This window comes from Trachemys scripta, chromosome 2 (genome assembly GCF_013100865.1).
Source record: "Trachemys scripta elegans isolate TJP31775 chromosome 2, CAS_Tse_1.0, whole genome shotgun sequence".
In the NCBI taxonomy this organism is placed as follows: domain Eukaryota; kingdom Metazoa; phylum Chordata; order Testudines; family Emydidae; genus Trachemys; species Trachemys scripta.
In genome coordinates this window covers 13,427,241-13,446,287 of record NC_048299.1, presented here as the reverse complement: position 1 = coordinate 13,446,287, position 19,047 = coordinate 13,427,241, and the positions used below count along the sequence as shown (strand labels likewise).

At 40.3% G+C, this 19,047-nt stretch overlaps 1 protein-coding gene across 8 annotated transcripts in view; it reads right to left on the bottom strand.

Moving 5' to 3' along the window:
* LOC117872006 (sodium channel protein type 5 subunit alpha-like) overlaps nt 1-19,047 on the bottom strand; it is a 336,265-nt gene that overhangs the window by 275,527 nt on the left and 41,691 nt on the right. The window lies entirely within an intron of this gene.

Sequence of the window (19,047 nt, the reverse complement as noted above, 5' to 3'; positions counted from 1 at the left end):
TGCATCTATATTAACTTACAGGAATAAAGTGCAAATACAAAATCACACCAGAGGAGTGGGTGGGTCAGCTTTTGTGGCCCGCATCACGCGGGAGGTCAGACTAGATGATCATAATGGTCCCTTCTAACCTTAGAGTCTATGAATAATGGACTTACAGATCTTCCCTAAAAGACACACTGATAGCTGTTAAAATTAATATAAAAATACATTATTATTAATTATTATTATTATTAAGAAAACAGGGGTGAATTCATCCCAATGTCAAGAGCCTGCACAATATCTATGCACCGTTTAAGTCCCATTGAAGCCCTATTTTGAAGTCTTCTGTGGGACCTAAACGGCACAGAGGCCTTGAGCTGGTCCCCTACACAAGGGTGGGCTGAGAATTTTTTTTGCCAGCAAGAGTAATCTTCATTCTCTAATATGTGTCAATAAAACACAGATTACATGAGAAATGACGAGGCTTTTTATCCCACAGCAGCAAGACCACACTTACGGTACTAAATTAAAATCTAACTCGGTGACAAATAAAATCACTATTGCTTTGGCCTGCTTATGCAGGACACGTGTTTTGTTCAGCTACTGTTATTTTTCTCTGCTTTCAAATATTATTTGTCTACTTGAACTGGATACGTCCTGATAGTTTGCTTCTATTAAGCTCTGTGATGACAGCATTTTTTGTTAGCAAACAAACCTTTAACTGGACCCTGTATGACAAAGAGCATATTTATTGACTCCATTTATTTGAGGAAAGGAGTCTTTCAAATAGCTATTGTTTTTCCTGTTCTGACTTTGTTTTAAGATGAATTCATTAGATTGTCATTGATCATGACATATCATAGGGGAATGACTTGCATTATCCTGTACAACATACTTCACATTGCTGCCGGTCTGAACAGCTAGGGTTCAGATGAATTAGTATATGGTCTTGGGGTCAGATAATCTGCACACTCTTCTTCAGTTATATCTTCCCTTAAATTCCCCAACTTGTTCCCCTCCTTATATCCCCATTGTCATGAAAAAAAACAGGAAATTACAAAAGCCTTTCAACAAACCAGAAATGAGTTTTCTTACACTCTCACTGTTCTCTGACTCAACACCACAACTGCAAATGGCATTTTCATTCCCATAAATAACACCAGCAGATATGGGCCAGCTAATCCTCTTGTTGTCCTTATAATGTGAAACATGTCCTAAGTGACACTGAAGGGAATGACAAAAATTGGTTGGTTAACAGTGGATACAGGTGGAGCACTGTAGCCAGAACATTTGGGGAATATTTGGGGGTGGTTTCTTAGGACAGAAGTTTGCCTGAGTAGGGTGATTCTGTAAACATGTTTGTGTGTACCTGTATCCAAATGGATCTCAAGCGTCTATGCACAACAGAGAGAAGAGCAATTGTGCCCTGAACTAACTATGTCAGAAGTAGGCATCCCAGAGCCCATCAGGTGAAGGAACTGCAGTGCTGTTACTGAGACAAAAAATAATCAAATGAATCAACCAAGAGGTACAGTATAGAATCTTCTTTTCTTTGGCATGGTTTATCACCAGAGTAGATAAAAAGATTCTGAGAAGCAGTGCAGAGAACCATGAAACATGACACAATACAGTCAGGCAGCAAATTCTGACCATCCATTTCCTGCCCATCATTTTCATTGGAGAAACCTTCAAATGCCATCTGCAATTGCAATTAAGCATCTGAAAATCATGGGCTTGTGGACCCAGGAACTAAGAGGGGCAAATTCAGCATTTAGTCTAAGTGGGCTGGATTCTCTTGACTTGCACGTGCACAGATGTGCAAAGTGAATGTAGAATGTTACCAAATCAGCATTCCCAACTCATGTACACAGGTAATAGCTTTTACACTCAGGCTGCACAGATTAAAGTTACTACACAAGAAGCTTAATTCTTCCTTTGATGAAGATAGGAGCCACTCTGTTGAAGTTACACTAGCACAAGATTGGTGTGAGGGGAGAATCAAGCCCCTAGTGCAATGCACTGGAGAATCAGTCCCAGTGGCCCAATTCTAACATGGAATCAAACTTGTGCTCAGAGGAGAAGGGAAATGATTATATACTACCCGTTATCTCCAGAGCTGTAAAGGACCTCCGTTGCTCAGCCCATGCACACTTTCAAGACATGCAATGATGAGACAAGGCTTCCTGCCGAACCCTGTGTCAGCCCTTATACACCTTGACTGCATTTTGCAGACAGAGCTGAGCTAGCTGCATATGTATGTGTAGTGCAGCCTTCCTTAGCTGTACACTTCACAAATGTAGCGAGAATGTGTGGAAAGTTTACTGTGTAAGCGTATCGTGCAACTTTCAATTGGTCATAAGGTGGTCATGTAATGCTGACAGACCCTGGTCATCAGCAGGCGGGATTGAACCTGGGACGTCTGGAGCTTAGTGTATGAGCCTCTACCGCATGAGCTAAAAGCCAACTGGCTGTTAGCTAAGGCTGTAGAGCAAACTCATTAATCTCTCTTCCTTTCTGTCTCTCTCCAAGTGGTCTCAGCGCCACTAGATGGGACAGAACACCACACACAGGAGGTGAGTGGGTTACAGTCACACCAAAATTAATTTTCACCAGAGTACTCTAAGACACTTCTCCTTAATGAGGGCTATTTTCATACCTTACTGACATCTGCAACTCCTAGGGAGTAAGGGAATGGGAAAGGAATTCTATGTTCTCTTTATGCTCAAAAATGGCTGAACCATTTTTGCTCAAACTTTCTTTAAAAAAAAAAAAGACCTTCAAACATAGATCAAGCCTTGAATATTTCAATCCAAAAGATGGAAGTTTCAGAAAGTTCTAAGTGACTAAAATTAAAGTGTTAGAATGGAAATGGTTATGTAATCTTAATTACAGCAGTTACTGCTACTTCTTTTATAATCACTTATCAAGATTTCTATTTACCATCACTTTCGTGTTGGAAAAAGGTTTAAATGTTTTTCATTCTTACACTACACTTATCAAACTTGCTATTTTTCAAAGTATATATTTAACATCGTTATTCTTCAAACTCAGACATATTCAGGAAATGGCCAAAATGATTTAACGGGTCTTTATCATGTCTAATTTCTTCTAATCTATGAAGTACAAACATTTCTACAAATAGCCTGGGTCAGCCCAGATGTTTCTAAACATAGTTTGAAAGCACACAACTTAAAAAGGAAAATCATCAATGACTGAATCAAATAAAAAAAAACTGCATTTCAGTTATGCGATAATGGCTGTTGTGACTCACATTTTTCACAACAGAGTCTGTATATTTCCAAGTTTCAGAGAAACAGCCGTGTTAGTCTGTATCCGCAAAAAGAAGAACGGGAGTACTTGTGGCACCTTAGAGACTAACAAATTTATTAGAGCATAAGCTTTCTTGGACTACAGCCCACTTCTTCGGATGCATATCGGTATGCATCCGAAGAAGTGGGCTGTAGTCCACGAAAGCTTATGCTCTAATAAATTTGTTAGTCTCTAAGGTGCCACAAGTACTCCCGTTCTTCTTTTTGTATATTTCCACTCCTCTCAGGCACATTTTTGAAGTGTGAGGCTTCAAAGACATATCCAACACACTGTGTTTCTGTAGTATCATTATGCATGGAATGAACATTTCTCTCCTTAATCCTACTTAAACCCTGGCCACACCAGACTGTGCTGATAAAAATGGATTGGTTATGTAAACAGGGTTGATCAGATATCAAAGTACCAACATAACTGGTTCCTATGTCATAGTAGTGAATGGAAACAATCAATAAAATGCATTCAACATTAAAAAGGATTGTATTTGATAAGATCAGTACTCCCCTGGTAACTGTAATCCTTCTTCTACTTTTCTCCACCCTGAAGATGTCTTTTAGTTTTTATTCTTAAAAGGTAAAGTCACCCCAGAGTACAAGATCCATGCAACATTTAAGACTCACTCAAATTCTCAAAACAGGGCTTATGTGGGGCATAGGCTTGTGCTGGCTCTCTAAGGTTGTCATAAATGGGTCTACACATTTACCCTAATTTTGAGCTCAACTTGAGAAGCGAGTGAAAGTTCATGGAATGTCACACTATCCAGAACAAATGTTGATGGGAAAAGGTGCAAAAGCAAAACAGAAAGACTGAATTACACCTCTACCCTGATATAATGCGACCCGATATAACACAAATTCGGATATAACGCGGTAAAGCAGTGCTTGGGGGGGGGGGGGGGGGGGCGGGGCTGCGCACTCCGGTGGATCAAAGCAAGTTCGATATAATGCGGTTTCACCTATAACGTGGTAAGATTTTTTGGCTCCCGAGGACAGCGTTATATCAAGGTAGAGGTGTAGTACAAACAAAGACCTACTGATACAACTCAAGGACTGTGTTAAGATTATGACTGGTAAGCAAGAAGAGTAGAGGACCAGAAATCAATCAATCAAGTGGGGAACAAAAGATGAAGGGATGGACTCTTCCACACATCACTCCCTTTTGGGAGCCTTAAAGAGAGAGACTTGTCATCAAAATTGGCTTCTGGAAAGACTTCACCATCATGGCTACCACACCCACAATCTCCTGGGACACCAGATCTTCTCTGTCCTAATCCTGAGAGATATCTTGACCAGGCCAGAGAGAAGGACCCAGATGACACCACCACTTCCACTGGTGCCAGCTAAATTCCGAATACAACCTGGGATGTGGTATACCGAATACCACCTTAGTCTATCCTACCCTTTCCCTCCTCCATGTGTCCTTTTCTTTCCCCACCTTATTTCTTCTCTTTCCTATCCCTGTCTAATAAGAATCTGGCTTAGCCAGCCAAGACTGGATATTTTGCAACACTGCTGTAAGCCTGTGACCAGAAAGATGCAGCTAAAAGCAATACCATAAGCAGCCCAGTGCTGGTACAAGTTTGCCAATTTTGGGGGGGGCTGATGAGACTGTGCTGTGCCTGTGTTTCTTCTGCAGTAAGGCTGCAAGTGAAACTCAGTGCCCGAGACAGAAGCTGCATTTCTATCTTTGCTGTTCTTTTCTCTCCCCACTTTGTGAGTGTTTGTTTTGTCTCCTAAGAAACAGGATAAGACTTTAACAGCAGTAACACATCTCTATTAATTTTTCACTTTTTCTCATCTTTATCGTCTTTAATACCATCTAAAAGACTGTCAAACAAGGTGGTTTTTTTCCTTCTAAAAACTCTCCCTAGCTAAAGTGAAAGGGAACAAGGGATGTTGTTAAATCAAATGCCTTATTTAATACTGTACATTTCAAGTGCTGTGTTTTCCTTCTTTCCTGTATCTTTAATAAAAGGTTAAAAGGATTTGAAATGGTACTAAGCATAGAAGATTAGGGTTGGAAGAGACCCCAGGAGGTCATCTAGTCCAACCCCCTGCTCAAAGCAGGACCAACCCCAACTAAATCATCCCAGTTAGGGCTTTGTCAAGCCGGGCCTTAAAAACCTCTAAGGATGGAGATTCCTCCACCTCCCTAGGGAACCCATTCCAGTGCTTCACCACCCTCCTAGTGAAATAGTGTTTCCTAATATCCAGCTTAGACCCCCCCCCTCCCCCCCGCCCACTGCAACTTGAGACCATTGCTTCTTGTTCTGTCAGCAGGCTGAGGTCTCTGTATAACAAACCCTGAACCTTGTTTAACACCATTTAACGTTGGACAGGGCCTGGGTTATGTTCACACCTTTAACCCTTTGGGCCCCTATATTCCATCTAAATTAATACAACACTACACATGGGTGACTTCCACCCTAAAGGCCTGATTATAGCTTGGGCGGCACACCTGTGCAGGGGGATAATGGGGGAATAAGACGCACAGCCCTTATGTTCCTCCATTTCCTCCCCAGACCTTTGAGCCAGAGTGCCCAGGAGTTTGCTCCTGCTACTATACCTGGTGATGGCTACCAGCAAATTACTACCCCTTGGAGCCAGAGGGAAACGGGGAGTCACAATTCCTTCCCTTAGTTATGCCTCAGGCAGCACAGCAATGGGTTAGTTTTTTTTATTGTAGTTTGTGACACAATCTAGCCCTAAATGAGAGGCAGGATAGCCTGGTGACACCAGTGCTAATCTGGAGATAAGGAACCTGGGTTCAGTTCTCTGCTCTGCCCCAGATTCCTTTTGTGAGCTTGGGGAAGTCACTCTCTCTCTGTGCCTCACTTCCCCACCTGTAAAATGGGGATAATAGCACTTACCTACCTCACAGGTAGGTTGTTAAAATAAATACATTAAAGATGCTCCGGAGTGCAGATGCTATGCTAGGCGGAGCCATGCAAGTATTTATTGTCAGTCAAAAGAAAGCAACAGTGTTCAAAGGCTAATGGCCAGACTTGGCCAGCCTTGCTCATGTTGAATAGTAAGTTACTCAATTACTCCCATTGATTTCAATGGGACGCCTCACAGAATAAGGTAGTACTCAACATAAACTAGGGTGACAGAATCTGGCCCTTAACAAACAATAACATTTCCATTTGAATTATATTGAATGTAAAAGTTAAACAAAAACAAACTGAGCCCAATATTCCAAAGTTGTATTTTTTGTGCAAGAGATATTTAGGTCGAAGTGTAGCCATTGTTGTTTGCACTAGCTCCATGACAAAAAAAATCAAAGATGGGTTTCTTTTAAATTATTTGATGCTGCTCATCACATTTGCATTTCCTCCCTCCCCCTTGATATGATCTCTTTGGCCCCCAGAGTGGAGTGCTGTCTCCAGTGGTGCAAAACATGGGAATACTGGGATAGAGACATGGAGAGTGAATGATGAACATACCCAGTTTAGGGTTACTGGCACAGGTACAGAAACTCATATGTGTGTGCACACACTTGATTATCCAGTTTATGAAGAATGCAAAATGGTATGGAGTGGGGTGATATAAAGGTTCTATTGCCAGGAGTTTGGGAGGATTTGATAAGATAATGTTTTCAAAAGTACTTAAATCATTTAGGAACTTAAGTCCCACTGAATAAACAATGGGACCTAGGCTCCTAAGTGACTTAGGTTCTTTCGAAAAGTTAAATCACAATCCACAAGACGCATTTTGCAGCTTAGTTCATTCACATTGGTAAAGTGCTTCAAGTTCCTCAGTTGGAAGATGTTATGGGAGATTCTCCATATACTGAATAATTTCTATGTTGCGATCAATGTGTATGTTAAGACGGCATAACACATGAGAACAAGAGAGGTGAACAGAATAAAGAAGTCCTTGAAATTTCACAGAATGCACTCATTACTTCTGCAAAAGCTGACGCCTGTTTTTTGTGGGTTTTTTTCAAAAAGCATAATTTAGTCAAGTCCACAAAAGATGATTTACTTAGGGAGCGTTCCTAGCATGGATTATCATCAGCCAGATCGTTATCTGGTGTAACTCAGCATAGCTCTGCTCATTTCAACGGAGCTACACCAATTACAGTGACAGAGGATGTAGTCTATTTTGACTAAAGACTGACAGAAAGAAATGCTTTTAAAATATATAAAAACTTTAAGATTACCACATATGTCAGAAAGTATGTCACTGATGTTTTTTATTTTAAATTAGTGCTCATGAAAGATCCCAAAGGCAAAGGAAGCTGAAGGCCTGTGTTTATTTTTAGAATAAATACAACACAAGCAGCAACCTGAAATTCTTAACTCTTCTTTGGTGTGTGTGCTAAGAGAGTTCCCACTTGTACAAGTATTCAGCCCTTACTTAGCCCCTTAGCTGAAAGTGCAGACAGGGATATTGACAATTGTGATGGTAGTTTTGGGACACAAACACCCTGTTTGTTAGGAATGGGACTAATTCCTCCAACTTATTTCACATAGTCCATGGAACAGTTAACAGATGGTAATGATTTGCCGTCCCTACTAACGTGGGTCAAATTCAAGCTGGTGACCTACAGATGAAAGGTTTTATATCATGTTACCAATCCCCTGAGCCACACATACCAAACATTGTACTCAGAAGAAAAGAACTCAGAAGTGTGGGTTTCTGAAACTGTCCAACAAAATCTCATTGAAGTGGCTAAGATTTCTATTATTGCAGGAGGATAGTTTTTAGGAAATGTACAATATTGAAGTAATGGGCCACACTGATAATGTCATGTAAACCCAGGTATGAGATTCATGCTTTGCAGGCAACTCTACAGGTTATGACATCACATAATGTGGTAATGAGATGCTTCTTTCCTAAAATCAGACAAGTTTGTACACCTTGTGTATAAACCAAAAGCAGAACTGGTGTAAATAAAGGAAGGACACAACTTAATTTACATTCATGTCAGGAAAAAGCAGCAGCCTCCATAGTACATCAAAAATGAAACCTCTGAATAACTGACCCACAAGCCCTTTATCAGCTTCCAACCAACTCTGCCTCCACTGTATCTGCTTGTAAATCCAGTTTAATGAGTTTTGCTGGCATCTACTGTTGCAGAATCATTGCATTCTGACATTACCATTGACTTATTGATAAGATAAAGTCTTCTGAAAATTAATGTGAGCTAAAAGGAAATGAATTCAGAGGATTTCATCCTCATATTGTAGTAGTATTTGGGGAATGACAAATGTTATGCCTAGAATTAAATACTGGTGCCAAGTAACAATTCTCTAATGATAAAATACTTCATATTACTTTTAGTGAGCTAAAATATACTGAGTTCTTTTCATGTGCTGCTATTTCAAATTATACAGACATTGTATTGTACAAATAAGTCAGAGGGGAGCAGTGCTGTACAGTTACTGATGCACATCTGTATAGGTTTCCAAATAATACAATTCACTGAAGCCCAACAGGTTTTGGTAGCTATTCAGCATAATCATCAGAGATTGATCTCAAAATTCATTCACTATAAATTACTCAGACTTCAGATTCAGGCCAGTTTCCCACTTTATTACACTGAAAACAATGGAGCTACACCAGCATAAAACTGGTGTAATGGAGTGGAGCACTCAATCTATTCAGCCCTAGATACAGTTACTACCTTGAAAACAGGAAGCACCTGTATGATGTCATTTAATAGCTTCATATTGGGCCAAATCCTACATATACTACTCACATGAACAGTCCCATTCACTACACAGATGAGTAAAATATGCCAGATTTAGCCAATTACTCTTATGTACTTTAAAAAATAAATTCTAACAAACACAGGGTGTTATGAAATGATGATTAAAACATTCCCTACAACTATTATGTGATTATCATTGCTGATAAATAAAACACAGCTTTGTACACTGATTGCCTAAAATCATGTTCTATATGACTGGTTGGGCCTTTTTTGGAACTGTGATACCTGAAAGATCCCCAACAGAGAACAGGTCTAATCACCAATCTAATCATCAAAGCTACGGAGAGGTCTTTCATTCATTGGAAGAAATAATAGAGCTTCAGAAACAAATCAGCAAATAATATTTACATGTTGGGTTGGTTTGAATTCGGAGAGCAAAAACAGGGTCTCCACCAATTGGCACTGAATTAGGACAGGAATAAAGCATGAATTTCAAACCCACATTTAACAGAACCTGGGGGGAAATATAGCATCCCCCATTTCACATGAGACACACAAAGAGAGATTGAATTAGATGGTCTGGGAGAATACTAGATATGAGAGCGAGGGGGAAGACAGGAGATGCAGATTAGTTAGCCCAGCATATATGGGGAAAGTATGGGGAGCACCAAGGACCCTAGTACCCCTCCATGGCTCCACTGGCCCAATAGACTCAGTCTGGGGCACAGGCCCCACTACATACTTTCCCAACTGCCTGCAATATCAACAGGCTATTTATTGCTGATTTTTGCTCAGAGACAGTGATCAGCTACTTCCTTTTGTCCCCCACTGCACCTCCATCCTTCTGCAGCCCATCCTTCCTCAGACCTGGAACCATACACCTCTCCTTCTACATTTTCCCTTTCAGCCCCTTCCTACCTACTCCCGGGACATCTCTCCCACCCTGCTTTTCATCTCCATCAATAAATCACCCCCACAAAGCTACCCCCCTCGCATAAACCCTCTTTCTTCCCTTACTCCTTTCACCAGGGTTCTTCCACATACTTTCTTCCACTCCAACCCCTCACCCTGCAATGAGTTTTAACCATCAAGTTGCCCACATAGCTGGTCCACGTGACCTTATTACTGTCGCCCTCTTCCCATTTGTCTTTGATTGTAAGTGCTTGTGAACAGGGACTGGGTTTATCTATGTTTGGACATTGCCCAGCATGGTGGAGCCCTGAGCCTGAGTGGGACCGCTGAGTGCTACTGTAATATGAATATTAACAGGAGACTTGTGTGAGCCAAATTCAAAGTCACACATTTAGAAATACAGTAGCAAAATTAGCTTTGTGGGTAAAGGAAGTGGAGGTTCTTGAAAGACAAACTGCAGAAGGAGAGCATGAGGAAAGGGAGTTTGCCATTGTTTGCTGGAATGTATTGAAAATTTGCTTCATTATTTGGTGGAATGGAGATTTGACAGTATTGTTTGGAAAAGCTGGCGGATATCCCACTCTGATGGAGGGAAACAGCTTCTTCTCCCTGGGAGAGGGAGAGATTATTGTTTTCTAAGGAGGAAGGATATTCTGCCTTCTTTACCATCAAAAATTGTGTATGTCTGGAGGCCAAGTTTAGCAATCAGAGAGTTAAGAACTTACCTAGAGTCTAGGGGCCAATCCACAGCCCACTTAAGCCAGGAATCTTTCCTTTAACTTCAGTGGGCTTTGGGGCCGTCCCCAGGAGTATGGAAGATGGAAACATTTTATTTCTGTCACTCCTCCTGAATACTGTTTCACAATTTCATTGCCTCTGCATGGAAAACCCATGTGGAAGCTGATGCTGAATGACAGCTCATTGATTGTCATTACATAATGCTATAGCCAAGTTTGTAAATGAGACAGATGAAGGGAGGGAAGTGGGGGAGGGGAGATGGTAAACATTTTTATTTTCCCTATTTTCAATTACTTTTTAAAATAAATACGATGATGCAGAGGCTAAAAGCTACAATCTCCCTTTCTCCCAGCCCAGCTGCTGTACTTTGCAGATAGCCTGGCTGCTTTTACTTTTACTTAAATTGAACTGATGCTGAAACAACACCTAGGCTTTGGTGCTTAAGTGACTCAGGAACCTGAATTGACTTTCAATGAGACTTAGGCTCCTAAGCACCTAAGCTGTTTTGAAAATTGAATCCAGGTTCCTAAGTCACTTAGGCGCCGTTGAAAGCTTTACCCCATACCTTTTCCCTACACTTCTCATCTGTTTACTATGAATTATTTTTTTTCTAAAAATCATAAATTTAAACATTCATCAGCCTTAGTACAATTGCCATAGTACAATTATCGTGTACAATACATTGACTAATAAGTCAATCTAAACATGCATTTATGAGTAAATAGTGCATGCTTGGTTATTGGCAATACTGAGCGGGGCCTCATACCTTACAATGCTCTGAAAGTGAGCAGCAGTGGCAACCCTATTATGGCTTCTTGATGGGACCAAATGGTCAACGAGTAAAAACAGAAACATTTGAGGAGATCATCTCATGCTTCTTGGAACAGAAAGTGTACAGCAATGATCTGGAAACTTGTTCAGACTTCCTAAATGAACAGTCATTTTAAAAAAAATACACCAAGTGACTGACTCAGAGAGGGCAGGCTGTGCATCAGGGACGTACCTGGCCATGGTGCATTATGAGAGAGATACCCCAGCTAGGAAACCTCATCCATAGAAGAGAGTGGAGACTTGAGGAAACTGAAATACAACTCCTATGGGGCAGTGGGGCAGCATAATTGACAAAAACTCAATGTTTTCTGGGGAAAGCAGAAACTTTAAAAAAAAATAATGTAGTCAAAAACCCAGTTTTCCATCAAAAAGCAGTTTCAATGGAAGTTTGTCAACCAGCCCTATTACTCAGAATTCCCTTGATAGACAATTAAACCTGCTTTAACACTGCTTTTTCCTGCCAGAGTGGTGCAAAACAACATAATCAGGGCTGAAGGATCTGGCCTCTCCTATCAAGAGCACTGAATTATTTTGGGGAGTATGATGCAAGGACTATGTTATGGTTTATGAAGCATTATAGAATAGGCCACAGAAAAATTAAGAAGGCATCTTTCCTTGTCCAGGTCACAGTTTGCCAGCTCCAGATGCCAGGCTGTTGGGATAGAGACTAACACGGCTACCCCTCTGAAACCTGTCAGTATGATTTCAGTTACCCTGTCCTCTACCTCCTTAAAGGAATGAGCTAGCAGAGAGAGAAAAATGCAGATTACTAAGGGAATTCAACAAAGAGACCTTATATAGCTATAAGGCAACCCTGACATCAGTTTTCAGAGTATCTAGCTTGAAAAGCTAGAATGCTGAAAATCACGACTGCTCCTCCCAATTCCTAATTTCCCCACATCGAAATTGAATTGAAAATTCACATAAAAATATACGGAAACCCACTTAAAATTGTTTAATTTTTTACTATCACTGTCCTTAATAAAAGTAACCTAGTTTAAAATAGAGTCCCATGTATTTAACTCTTCAGTTTATGCACCCAAGTTGATTATACCACTTGCTTTGTGGTATTGTACACCTGTAGCACAACATCTCCAATCCGGAGTGCTTGGCACTGGCTCTGCTGATACAAAGATCATTCTCCTAGCCCATCACTCTGACCATGTGACCCTCTCTTTTCATCCCTCCATTCCCCCTTTTCTATGACATCAAACATAAGGTACTTCTATTCACTTTCACGGCCCTTCACAACCTATCCCCACCCTACGTGTTATTTCTTACAAGCTATTGAAATATCAGCTCTAGTTTCCTTTGCCCACTTGTTACCTTCATACTTTCTCCTGTGCTCCCCCTCAAACTTGGGAGGCATTCCCCATAAACATCCACAAAACTAATGCATGATATTTCTTCATCTCCCTCCTTAACACCTCCTTTTTCATAATGCCTACAAAATATTTGACAATGGCTAGGCAGCTGAGATCACAGCCTATTATGCTAACCAATATTGTCTCATTGTTCAATGTCATGACCTGCAGGCCTTGAACCAAAGTCCACAGGATCCCATGTGTCCGTGGGGTGGAGAGTGTCAATAACACTCCACTCAACACCTGGCTGGCATCAGCCAGAACTAGAACTCCCTGAAGCTCAGCTCAGATAGCAGGCTCCATCCTTGGGCCTGATTGGCGGAACACCAGAGCTCCGGATTGGGCTGCTTCCGCTACTTAAGTCAGGAGGAGGAACAGGAAATTGCCTATATAGCTGGGCTCCACCCTACTTAGGGCTTCTCACTTAGTACTACCTGCTCTTGTTTCTTGATCCTGACCTCTGGTTTCCTGACTCATATTGATTCCTGGTGTCTGACTCTCAGTTCCTGACCTTCTGGTTCTGAACCCCAGGTGGTGCGGGGACCTGGCCCCTTGCCCTATGCTAACCACAAGGCCCAGCTGCCTACCTCCTGGCACTGACATAGTCCCCCGTTTGTCTGTCTGCATCAGTTGTCTCTTACCTTAGACTGTAAACTCTCTGGGGAAAGGGCTCTTTTTGCTCTGTGTTTGTACAGCACCTAGCACAATGGGGTCCTTGTCCATGACTAGGCGCCAAGGTGCTATGGGTAATACAAATAATAATAAATATCATCACAAAGACTACAATTGTATTTGGTTCACTGAACTCTCCCCTCATTCCCACTTATAAGTGCATGTAGGATGCCTAACATAGTCTAGCCCAGAATGTGTGTAATCTGAGGGAATAATCATTGCTAGGAAAAAACTAACTTTTTCATGTTCTAATTAAAAAAATCTTTACATTTTCAAAATTAACATTATAGCCTCATAGATTTTGTATTTCATTTCCTTTGGGACTGGATTTCCCTCTTCCTCTTTCCCCCCCCCCCCAAAAAAAAAAAAATGGCTATGGAACTACACCAAAATGAAAATCTCTTTTACCTAACTCCAAAAACTAAAACTGTCTCTCAGATACACAAAACCCTTAACTCCTGAATTGTTATTCTGCAACTCCAGAGGTTTCACGTTCCAGAACACTACTCTGTAGTTACAGGAGAAACCTTAATAAAGCTGTGGACCTCTCCGATGTGGCACTGTAGACAGGGAGGATAAAAAAAAAAAAAAAAGATTTTTAAAAGAATAAAAAAAATCAGATTTTTTTTAATCTAAATTGGATTTTTTTGATAAAATGTTTTTTGGGGAAAAAAAACCTATAGAAAGATAGTTTTAATTAAGGTACATTATAGCTCAAAGATATCTCCTCATGGAATAGGGATTATACATTCTAATTCTATAGTATGAGACTATATATTCATGTAATGTTTAAGAAAAGGTTTGTAAATGAGTTTCAATACTTCATGGATTAGGGATCCAATCTTATGGGCTTCCAGGGGCTTCTGTATAGATTAATCTTTCTATCTACCCAATGGGATTCAGTGCTCAGTCTAGAAGATACCATCAGAGATGCTTAGTTTTGCAGTTCTCAAACTGTGGATTTGTGTCTCCAGAGATAATATGCTTCTTAACAGCAAAAATGTTTTAAAATAAATAATATATAGAGATGAGAAATAACAGACCTCAACCCTATTGTCCCTCTGCAAATTTGTATACACAGACTCAATCCCTTACCTCTCTCTAAAAGTGCAAAGTTTCAAAAAGTTTAATGAATAGAAGATTGTTGGGGGCGGAATAGATCTGGACAAGGAGAAGAAGTCTGGAGATAAATGTGAGAGGGGAGGGACAGGCAGTAGAAACAAAAGTGAAACTGTTTGAGCAGCATATTCCAGAAGTCTTGAGGTCTTTCTAAGTCTAGCCTTCATTGATTTGAGATCTACCATACCACTCTCTCACTAGAAGGGAAATCTATAATGGCAGCAGGCCGTAAAAGAGACCTAGTTTGGGAATATTTTAATGAAGTTCCTCCACCTGTGGGTAAGACAGGCACGCGTGCAAAATGCAAACAGTGCAATGAAGAAATGCTTCCTTTTACAATTTCACTTTTAAAGTGGTACTGAGTGTCAGTGAATGCAATGAGTAATACTAAATGAGCAGTATGGTAATATTAATTAAATAACTGCACTGACTTATTTTGTTTAGGAGAATCCACCCTCAACATACAGGATTCTGAAGCCTATCCACCTTCAAGATCACCATCATTTTCCATAGTTTCAGAGTTATCTACCAATGTTTCAGTCACATCATGTATGTCACATAGCCACAGTATATTACCTGTAGCAAAAAGAAAAAAACATCTCCCTCATCCAGAAACAACCATAGATAAGTTTGTTATAAGAACCAGCAGATTACAAAAAGAGGTAATTGATTAAAAAATTGCCTGGTTTGTTTATGAAACAGACTCCTTTCCATATGATTGAGAACCCACACTTCATTAACATGGCTCAGTCATTAAGACCAGGATACAGTCCACCCAACAGAGAGATGTCACAGGCAAATTGCTGGATAAAGTGAATGAAAGAGAAATTGAGCAGTGTGCAAAAGGTCTAGAGGGTAAAATTGTTAACCTGAGTCTTGATAGGTGGAGCAATGTCCACAATGATCCTGTTGTACATGCTTGTGTGACAAGAGAAGAAGGGAATGTCTTCCTTACAGAAACAATTGATGCATCAGGAAATGCGCACACACAGCAGAATACTTACAAGAAGTAGCAGTAAAAGCTATAACAAACTGAAAAAAAAAATGTCTAGTACGCAGCTTGGTCACAGACAATGCTGCAAATGTATCCAAGATGAGAAGAAATTATTTAGAAGAGAGTCCCAAGCTAATAACATACGGTTGCAGTGCTCATTTGATGCACCTCCTAACCAAAGACTTCAGTGTTCCAGAAATAAAGGCTAATGTTGTTGAAATTGCAAAATACTTCTGTAATAACCACTTTGCAGCAGCTGCTCTGAAAAAAGTGGGAGGAACCAACCTAACTCTCCCACAACACGTGTGATGGAACTGTGGACTGTTTTGAGCACTATATCAAGAACTGGCCTAATCTGATGATCGTTTGTAAACAAAATCGTGAAAAAAATAGATGGCACTGTCACAGCCAAAGTTCTCAACATTGGGCTTAAGAGAAATGTTGAACACATGCTGAGTATCTTGAAGCCTATTTCTGTAGCCTTAAACAAAATGCAGGGAAATAGCTGTTTTATTGTTGACACTGTTGAAATTTGGAAGGAACTGAGTGAGATCTTAAAAAGAGAAATATGCAATGACAGAATTAAATTACAAGCATTAAAAAAACAAATGGGACAAGCACTATCTTCAGTTCATTTTCTTGCAAATATTCTCAATACTCGATACCAGGGTCAAACCTTAACTGCTGAAGAAGAGGCGTTGGCTATGTCATGGACATCCAGCAGTCATCCCTCCATAATGCCAACTATAATAAACTTCAGAGCCAGGGCCAGCTCCAGGGTTTTGGCCGCCCCAAGCAGCCAAAACAAAAAAACAAAAGCCATGATCGCGATCTGCGGCGGCAATTTGGCGGGAAGTCCTTCGCTCCGAGCAGGAGTGAGGGACCGTCCGCCGAATTGCCGCCGAACAGCTGGACGTGCCGTCCCTCTCCGAAGTGGCCGCCCCAAGCACCTGCTTGGTAAGTTGGTGCCTGGAGCCAGCCCTGTTCAGAGCTAAGGGTGAACCATTCAAGAAATATATGTTTGCTGATAATGTTTTAAAGAAAGGCACACCAGTGAACTTGTGGAAGTCACTTAAGCACTTGGATTCAGAGACTGTTGAAGTGATAATCTCAGTTTTAACAGCAGTAGATTCTTCTGCCGGTGTAGAAAGACTATTTTCTTCCTTTGGACTAATTCATTCCAAATCGAGAAATCATTTGGGACCTGAAAAAGCAGGAAAACTTGTTTTTCCTTTCCAGATTATGAACAAACAGGAAAATGAAGGGGAAGATGACCAAGTTAGCTGCAGAAGCCAATATTTTAAGTTTCCCATGTTGACCTGGCTGACATAGTCAATTTAATTTTTGTGTTTTTTTTTAAATATTTCATTTAACTATTTTAGTTAAAAACAATTTTAACAAAAACAAACCTGATTTTAAAAAACTTGAATATTTAACTTGAATGCTTGTTTTGTTAAAATATTATGATGTTTGCTGTTGAAGAAAAAATCCAGAATATATAACGTTGTTGTTTTAGTTAAATAAAACAATTTAAATGTCTGTCTGGTGATGTTCTCCTCCTAATACAGCATGGCAAGAAAATCCTCCAAATATTAATGATTAACCTGTTGAATTGGAGATCGTTCACCTCCCAATGACTTCATAAATATCTGCTTCAATTACCTTTGGTAAATGAAATAACCAAAAAATCATTCATTTTCTGATATAGGTGTAAAACTAATCTGAAAAGTTTTCAAAATAAATCACTTTAAAAATGGATAGTGTGTACCTTCTAATGAAGCCTACATCTATCTCTGAGTTGTGAAGAATATGTATTAAGGTTATAACAACCAACAAGAATGCATTTTTATGTAGAAATCCTTGATTAAATCGAGTCTTCCTGACTAGTGATTTAAATCATGATTTTAATCAATTCCACATTGACTGTAGAGCAACTGCATAGTATGGCAGATAACATCAGTATAGGTCAAACAGAAATACTTTATTGCTTGTGTCTAAACATAGAATTTTAATCATTTGTCTTTATTTTGAAAGTTGTTCCTCTGACTAAACTCACTAAAAATCTATTCCTCACTGACGATTAGCCATATGAAAAGACTGATATTTTAAAGTTCAGCCACTTTAGTTACTTATGGGAAAACATTCTTATGGATTATTTTTACAAAGAGGCATGCTCAATGTTTGCAGAAAAAATTACTACTGGTGTTAATGGGCAAAATACCACTGGGAACCATTACATCAGCAGAGAATTTGGCTCTTTGTTGTCTTTTTTTAAATATTTGGGGGGCACTCCAATACTAAGGTGATAGGCAACAATAAAAAAAGAAAGACCACAAAAATCACTATTGTCTGAAACTTGTAACAAGGATAGGTAAAAACTAACACCTATGATTGTTAAGAATGAATAAGATTAGAGAAAAATGTTTTACTACGTGTTTTTGGTTGTTTGTGCATTTGATCTCGTCCTTCCGGAACCGACCCTGCACCAGCCTGCGGGGCCCCCCAAAGCATGGGGCCCGGCCCCAGAGAGGTTGTGCCCACCTAGGAGTCCTGCGTCCGCCCTGGGAGCTTTAAAAGGGCTCGGGGCTCCTGGCCACCACCACTACCACAGCAGCGGCGGCAGCTGAGGGCCCACAGGCCCTTTGAAATCGCCCAGGCCCCTGGGCAATTGCCCCTTTTGTCCCCCCTCTTGGTGGGCCTGATCCTGTCTTCTTACAGTGGCCAGTGTCAGATGCTTCAGAGGGAATGAACAGAAGTGTGATTTCTCAAGTGATCCATACCCTGTTGCCTAGCCCCAGCTTCTCACACTTGGAGGTTTAGGGACACACAGACCATAGGGTTGTGTCCCTGACCATCTTGGCTAATAGCCTTCGCTGGACTTATCCTCCATGATCTTATCTAAGCAGAAGTACTATATACAGCTACTTTTCCTGGTTAGCAGAATAGTCTAGTGAATACTAGGGCTGGCTAAAAATATTCCATCAAAACAGATTTTTAAATGGAAAAAATGGCGGTTTTGACAAAATGTTTTTAATGAAGAAATCTCCATGGAAAATTTTTATTTTCTGTCAAATAAAACTGAAAACTGAAAACGTTTTGGTTTTTCAAGGAAAAGCCAAAATTTTCTCTCTGTGTATGTATGGGTGGGTGGAGGTGGGAACGTTTTCCTACGAGGTCTAAAGAATAGGAGCACTGAACTGGAACCCAGGAGAACTGAGTCCTATTTCCAAGTCAAACAGACATCGAGCAACTGTGTGACCCTGGGTGAGTCACTTCATCTTTGCGCAGAGGACATCTTTTGCTATGTGTTTGTAACTGCACTTAGAAAATTGGACTCTGATCTTGGCTGGAGCCCTGTTGGTTCTAGTGTAATATAAATAATATTTTAAACTCATTAGATTTCAAGTTGACAGCATACTTTAAATTGAAAAATAATCATTTCCCATCCTCTCC